We start from the raw sequence: 8,724 nt of genomic DNA on the forward strand, positions 1-8,724 counted from the left end.
TCCAATGCCAGTTCTACATATTTCATTCTTACTTTGCCAAGTTCAATTGGAATGTTCCATTGCAGGTGATTCTGAAGCACCAAATAAAATGTATTGATAATTTTGGTTTTCTGTTATAGTCATTTGTCACCTTATTTCCAGATTACATGCTCTCTCTGGTGACTGGGGAAAAAAATTACGCAAAGACATATAATATAGAGATTATGTTAGATAATGCCCATGTGTTATATTGGATCCTATTAGTCCTGCATCCCCCTGGTATAAAAAGGTGACACATATTTTAATATCTTCTTTCTGTGACCTTTATTGGATTTTCCATTAATTATATTTCAACTACCTTTTAGAGATTTAAAAATTTTTATTGTTGTAGCCATTACATATAGAATTTTCTTAATTCTTTTTGTTTTGCTCCGTATCAGTTCATACACATCTTTGCAGGCTTTTCTGAAACCATCTCTTCAGCACCAGTCTTTTTGATTTACCTTAGTTTTGAACAACATTTTTCAATTAAATGTTACACAGATTTCTCAATTGACTTTAGATGACTTTGTTATACACTCAAGGTTTTGATATTAATTCACTATTTATTCACACAATATAGGGTATGTACCAGGTTTATAGAGGATATAAAATGAGTATGATATAATCCTTGACATGAAATATGACAAAATATTATAGGCCATGTGAGAAAAACAGTGTTCTAGGGAGGTGGGAGAATAGATATATAATGTCTAGTTCAGGGATAGGAGTTTTAAGGAAATTTTCTCAAAGGAGGCTGCATTTGACTTAAGATATATAGTCTCTGTGTCTGTGTGTTTGTGTGTGTGTGTGTGTGTGTGTGTGTGTATATACACACATACTTGTATATACATATGCATATATACATATACACATTTGTTTGTTTATCTATTTGTTTGTTTAATTTTTGAGATGCTCCATCTCCTGAGTCAGAATTTCAGGGGCCTCCCCCGATATCTGGTTCTCCTTTGTCTATTTTACCTTCAGATTTCCTTGGTTTCCTATAAGTCTCACCAAAAATTCTACCTTGTACAAGAAGCCTTTCTAGTCCCATTTAATGCTAATGCTTTGAATTATCTCCAATTTATCATATATATATCATATATATATATATAACTATATATATATATATAGTTCATTTATAGTTATTTGCATGTTGTCTCCTTTAGACTGAGAGTTCCTTGAGATAAAGGTATTTTTTAAAAAAATTCTAGCATTTAGCACAGTATCATTTGGGTAAAAAGGGGACCCTTCTTTTCTCTCTAATTTCCCCTAGATTGACCCTGTCCTTTTATTTATTTTTTTTTTTGTAATTTTAAAAACTCATTTGGAAGAACAAAAGGTCATTAATATAAAAGGAAATAATGAAAAAAGTAAAGTAAGATGGTTTAGCAGTTTCAGATCTTAAACTCTATTATAAGACAGTAATTATCTCTTTCAGTTTCTAAGGAGTCTATGCCCAGTAGAAGGATTATTGAATCAACATGTATTTACAATTTAGTCACTTTTTGACATAATTACAAATTGGTTTCTAAGGCAACTGGGTCACTTCACAACTTCACCAATAATACTCTAATAGACTTACCCTTCAAGAGTCCTTACAATATTACCTGTTATAATTGTCTTTTTAGCTAATTTGTGGTCCATGAGGCGAAATGTTAGAAATGTTTAAATCTGCATTATAAATGATTTAGACATATTTGGAGATGGTAAGATCATTGATTCATAGAAATAATTTTTTAGATAAAATTTTTGTACAGAATCATTTCTAGCTTTTCATTCTTCTTTTGGAAACTGCATATTCTTTGACAGCATGTCTACTAGAAAATGCTCTTGGTGTTACATATTTGTCAATTCAACAAAATCTCATATATCATATTTTATCAGTAATGCACAATACATTATTTTTTGTCATTTTATAATTTCTTTTTTATCTTCATTAATTATATGATCACATGAATGTGATCATAGGTCTTGTGCATAATTGATTGGGTTGGGGGCAGCTAGGTGGCACAGTGGATAAAGCACCGGCCCTGGATTCTGGAGGACCTGAGTTCAGATCTGGCCTCAGACACTTGACACTTGCTGGCTTTGTGACCCTGGGCAAGTCACTTAACCCCCATTGCCCAACAAAAAAACAAAACAAAACAAAAAGAATATCTATAATTGATTGGGTTGACTATGACATCAATTAAATTCAATTGTCCACTCTATTCTTATTTTCCAGGTAGATAGAATCTCTGTTTCTCATCCCTCTTTAAATTTTTCAGCCTTTATTTCCCTCCTTCAGAACTTTTTTAGGTAAATTTATTTCCTCAGGTCCTTTCTTTAGCACCATCTTCCCCCTTTAATCTTTTTTTTAGGACAATGGGGGTTAAGTGACTTGCCCAGGGTCACACAGCTAGTAAGTGTTGTAGCGATTGGAATGATGCCACCTGCTGGAGACTTACTATAGAAGAGCTCTGCCCATGAGGTAAAGGTCTTTGAGGGCAAGACCAGGCATCTTTTCTAAGTGACGTTTGCTTGTGAGAGGAAGAAGGGGGAGCCTGGCACTCTGATGCTCTTTCCTGTGGACTCTGGTGGAGAGCGGAGCTAGAAATGCACTCTCCCTTCAATAGATAGATGAATGTAGGTCTTTGTCTCTCTCTTTACCAAATTCTTATTCTCCTTAATAAATGCTTAAAAGTCTAACTCTTGCTAAAGCTTATAATTTATTGTGACCACTCATTAGATATTTTAGACAGACTAGCTAGAATTTTAGCCTTAACAGTGTTAAGTTTCAGAGGTCAGATTTGAACTCAGGTCCTCTCGAATCCAGGGTCAATGCTCTATCCATTGCACCACCTCGCTTCCCTTTTCCCCATTAATCTTTTTTTTTTTTAAAGTGAGGCAATTGGGTTAAGTGACTTGCCCAGGGTCACACAGCTAGTAAGTGTGAAATATCTTAGGCCGGATTTGAACTCAGGGACTCCTGACTCCAGGGCTGGTACTCTATCCACTGCGCCATCTAGCTGTGCCCCCCCTTTAATCTTAAGAATCTCTTTTCTTGAAAGGAAGAAGGAAGAATGTAATTCATAATCCCTTGCAGTATAGCATAGACAAAATTTTGGTAGGTTGAAGAAGGGTACTTAATAATGAAAATGTTTAACACTATTTAATATTTATTTTACCTCTGGACAAATGAAGGATTAAATAATAAAGTGTTCTTATTTTACTCATTGACAAACAGTATATTTGTACTTACACATCTTGGGAAAGATGAATGGTTGATATGGATATGTTGACATGTATGTGTGGTCATGGAATGAGAAAACAATCTTATGAGGAGTATGAAAGAGATTTGCAGGAGGAGAATCAGTCTGAAAGACTTTTGTTCTTGGTATAATTTTATTTTAAGGAAGTCAGTGATTCTAAGTTTTAAGTTTTAATGCCTTTTCTAGAAGAATCCTTGATGATCTATAGAAAATAAAATTCCTCATAGCTAGGTCTATGGGATAGGGATTGGACTAGGCTTATGATTCCATTAGTATAGAGAACTCCCAGGTGAAGATACTTTCTCTACCACTACAAGTCAACAAATTCTATGCACCTTATCATAGGAGATTGTCTAGAACTGTGAGAAGGTAAGAACTTACCCAGAGTGACACAAATAATATGTTTTAGACATGGGATTTGATCCCAAGTCTTCCTTGCTTCTAGGCAGAATAGCTCTCTATCAAATAAGCCATGCTGCCTCTAGAGAGCTATAAAAATAACATACTCAGATGTAATACCACAAATATACTATGGTACAATGGAATACGTTTGAGTTCCAGTCCTGATTCTGCCTTTGTGATCTCAGACAAGTCACAGCCTGTTTAAAACTCAGTTCCTTCTTTTATCAAATGGGGACAGTATAATGCTCATGCTTCCTATCTCACTGTTGAGAGGATCAATAGAGATAAAGGATGTGAAAGCACTTTGATAAATATAAAGCTCTATACAGTGCTATGGTGTTACTCTGAAGGACAATGCAGGCTTGTTCAGCTTAGTTCCAGTGGGCAGAGCTAAGAACCATCAATGGAAGTTGCCAAGAAGCAGCCTTTGATTCTACGGAAAGAAAGAATCTTAAAAATGTTAGAACGTAAGGTCAATGGGATGCCTTAGGAGGCAAGAGGATCCCCTAATTGGAGGTCCCTAAGGGAGGCCTGTTGACCACTGGTGCAATGTTATAAATGGGATTAATATTGAGGTATGGACGGGACTAGGTGCTCTCAGAGGTTTCTTACAATGATGAGATTCTATGAAATGTTTGTTGAATGAGAAATGAATAGAAAATTAACGCAATTTCACTTCTCCTTTCTGGTGAGTGCTATTTTCAAACCTTAATCTTCTAAAACATGTTTCAAAGAAAAGAAAGGAAAACTATATCATTCTAGATCAAGCCTCCTGATCATGGTACTAGAAAACATAATTGCAGTCAGTCAATAGATGTATTTACATCACAGCAAAACACTGGGTGGACTTTTAAAAATCTAGTGTAAAATTATGCATTTTAACCACATAGAATCTGAACCAGAAAAACTACTAGATTTGAAATCCTAGGACCTGGATTCAAATCCTAATTCTACCATTTGCCAACTATGTAACCTTGGACAAATCACTTAACTTCTCTGGGCCTCAAATTCCTGTGCCTTAAAGTAAGGGTAATTGATTAGATCAGTGGTCTCCAAACATTTTTTATGACAGACTTATCAGCAAACAAAATAAAATGATTAGACATATCTATAATATACTCCTTAATGGATAAATTTCTTTCATTATTAATATACTACTTTACCAATAATTACACATATTATAACAATTAAACAAAAGAATGTTTAACAGATAAGAAAAAAATGGAATGATAATTGATGGTAGAGATAATAGGGAGCAATTTTAGTTAAATGAGGATAGCAGCATGATCAGACCTGAGCTTTAGCAAAATTACCTTGACATCTGTGTAAGGATGGATTAGAATGTAGTGAAATAAGGCAGTGAGACCAATTATGAGGTGATTATAATAGGACAGTCAAGAGGGTCTGAGGAATGGGGTAGGCTTGAATAGGTTAAGGTGCTTTGAGTTGATAGAAGTAACAAATGATATCAGTGTTGAGGCAGCAAGATGATGCAGTGGATAGAGAACACTGAGCCTGGAATCAAGAAGACATAAATTTAAATCCAGCCTCAGACCTCTGGCAAGTAATTTACCTCTGTTTGCCTCAGTTTCCTCAAGTATAAAATGGGAATAATAATGAAATCTAATTCTTAGAGTTCCTGTGAGTATCAAGATAATATTTGTTTTGTTAAAAGCATTTAACACAGTGCCTGGTACATAGTAGGTACTATATATGGACTTTCATCATCCTCCCCATCCACATCCCCATCATCATCATCATCATCATCATCATCAAGCTAGAAAAAAGATTTGGCAATTGGTTAGATATACGAAGTGACAGAAAGTGGGAAGTCAGGAACAATTCCAAGATTGCAAACCTGGGTGACTGGAAGAATGGTGATGCCTTTCATCAAAATAGAAAAATATGGAAGAGGAATTGGTTTTAGAATAAAGGTAATGATGTTTCAAGAGATGTTCAATTTAAGATATCTATGGAATGTCAAATGCCAATCAGTATTTTTTAATTTTAATTTTTTTGGGGGGCAATGAAGGTTAAGTGACTTACCCAGGGTCACTCAGCTAATAAGTGCCAAGTGTCTAAGAATGGATTTGAACTCATCTTCCTGAATCCAGGTCCAGTGCTTTATCCTCTGTGCCACCTAGCTGCCACCCCCAACCAGTATTTTTTAAAACACTGGACACGACTACATGCTAGAGATGCAAAGAAAAAAGAAGGGTCCAAGCTATCAAGACAATTACATTTTAATGGGGAAGAAAACATATGCATAAATTAAAAGATATAAAATAACTGTAAGTAGAAGGTACCTTTAGAAAGGAAGGCAGCTAGAAGAACTGGGAAGTGCCTCCTGGAGGAGAAGAAACTTGTATAGAATTTAGAGTTGGTAATGTGGAACTGGAGTTCAGGTGAACATAGGACTTGACATTTAGTTCTGTGAATCATCTGCAAAAAGATGATAATTAAGTGAGAACTGATGAACTCACCATCTGAGAGAGTACAAAGAACAACCAGTACAGTTTATTGGGAAATACATAGTTAGGCCATGGACCATATGGTTAATGTTCTAATAAAAGTGACTGAAAAGGGCTGGTCATGGAGGTAGGAGAACCAAGAGAGATCAGCATCATGACCATCTAGGGAGATGAGACTAAGTATCCAGAAAGCAAAGATTGTCAATATTGTCAAAAGCTGCAGAGTGATTGAGAAAAATGAGAATAGAAAAAAGGCCGTTAGATTTGTCCATTAAGGCCATTTCCACTACGAAAGGGGCCCATTCTTGAGAGAATGTAAATAAAGTTGTTGGTTTTTTTTTAACAACAACAAAAAAAAGATTTGTCCATTAAGAGAGTACAGGGCAGCTAGGTGGCACAGTGGATATAGCGCTGGCCCTGGATTCAGGAGGACTTGAGTTCAGATCTGGCCTCAGACACAACACTTACTAGCTGTGTGACCCTGGGCAAATCACTTAACCCCAATTTCCTCAAAAAAAAAGAGATCACAAGTAACTTTAACTTGAGCAGTTCTTTTCAAATTTTGTTTTATATTTTATTGTATATATTTTATATTTCTTTATGTACATGCCATTTTTAAAAAAATTATTTTTTTCATTTAACAAAATCCACTTTTTTCTCTTCTCCCTCACCTGTCCAATTAGAAAAAAGGAAAATCAAACTCTTAACACAAATATGTGTAGCCAAACAGAACAAATTCCCACATTGGCCATGTCCAAAAAAATGTTTGTCCCAGTCTGAACCTTTACTGAGTCTATTACTTCTTTGTCAGGAGATGTTTCATCATTGGTCTTCTGGGATCATTATTGCTCATTGTGTTGATCAAAGATTTTAAGTCTTTCAAAGTTGTTTGATAATAAATAAATATATAAGCAAAAAAATAAATGATGATGATGTATATTATTTGCTTGAAAAGTGGCAAGAAAGATATAATTGAGGATATGTGTAGCCAGAAAGGTTTACACTGCATTCATTCATACAAGTCTTCTTCATTCTGAGGGACCCATGTCACAGGGAAGCCATTCATGGAGGCCCATGGTTGGAGAGATTTGGGCACAATGATTATTGAAGAGGTTGTATTTGTATTGGAATCTGCAGGGGGAGGTGTTGGGTGCATAGTTCCTTGTCTTCCTATCCTCTTATTAGTTGAGTACACATACCTTAGGGTCAAGCCATCATCTTTTGGAGTCATTACATGACTCCCACTTTGGACACTACTTATTCTAATTTACCTCTAAAGATCTCTCCTAATTATAAATTTGTGAATTTATGACCCTATAGATGTCAGTATGATAAGAATTTTTACAGATTATCTAATCCAACATGATAATTAAAAATGAGGAAAGTAAGGCCCAGAGAGTTGAATTGACTTGCACTTAGATAATGTTAGGACGTTCAAAGTTGTTTGGTGTTATAACATTCTGAAAGTGAAAAGGTAAGTGATGCTGGATGGGCAGGTAACTGATACAATGATACTCAGGAAACCCAAAGGACAGATTCTGTTCTGAAGCTAACCATTACTCCATATCCCAGATGTTTCAGATTACATTAAGATAAGGTTTCATGTGCTTACTTTGATACTTTGATGCACCTGTGGTTTCACCAGTGTGGCTACTCCCTTCCCAGATACCAATCAAAACCCTTTTCTGCCTTCTTATTCTGTGTGATTCTTGTGCATAAATTATCTATATAATAAACCATTTTCTAGTTCTTGCAATATTTTGCAGAGCTCCAATATAGCATTCAGGTTATCCTAATACCCTCTACCCAATTTATTTAGTCCCTTTTCTGGCTACACATATCCTCAATTAAATATTTCTTGTCACTTTTCATGAACAAGACACAACATGTTTAACATATTACAATTATGTACATGAACCATGTATTTTTACACTGTCCTCTTTAATTTCTTGCTCTGCTCCATGCTATTGTGAAATAGAGTTGAACCTAGGTTCTTGAAGGTCCTGCCAATGGAGCACAGGTTCAAAAAAGGTGTAAATCCATGGGCCCAGTTATAAATGTGGGTCTTTCATGCAATGTTCAGCCTACATAAGTACAGGGAAACTCAAAATAAGAATGTTGGGTCTTGGTTGAACTATTTTTGGCCATGGCAATCCATGCAAGAGAGATTTTGCACACATTTTGTATGGATCTAGAAAGACATATACATTTTAATCCAATTGTTGATAATTTCAGTGATAGGGTATCCATGTCAATGAATACATATATTAGACATTTAGACTTTGTGCCATTTATTGTATTAAAAAGTAGGAATACAGAGAAAATAATTCTCATTGTGAAGACAAAGTACCAAGAGAGCAGAATTATATCAGTCTATAGCAAAATCACAAGAAACACAGTACAAGCAAAGAAACACAATTATCTGCTGTTTTAATTTTGTTCTGGTTTGATAGAAGTATGATGGAAGAGAAAGGCAGAAATCATGTATGAAAACCTGGTTTTTAAGGAATCATCATATGGAAATGAAGATGAGGCCAAAGATGAAGGTTGTCCTGGAACTTAAAAGGGTAAGCATGATT

Source organism: Dromiciops gliroides, chromosome 3, assembly GCF_019393635.1.
Source record: "Dromiciops gliroides isolate mDroGli1 chromosome 3, mDroGli1.pri, whole genome shotgun sequence".
Lineage (NCBI taxonomy): Eukaryota > Metazoa > Chordata > Mammalia > Microbiotheria > Microbiotheriidae > Dromiciops > Dromiciops gliroides.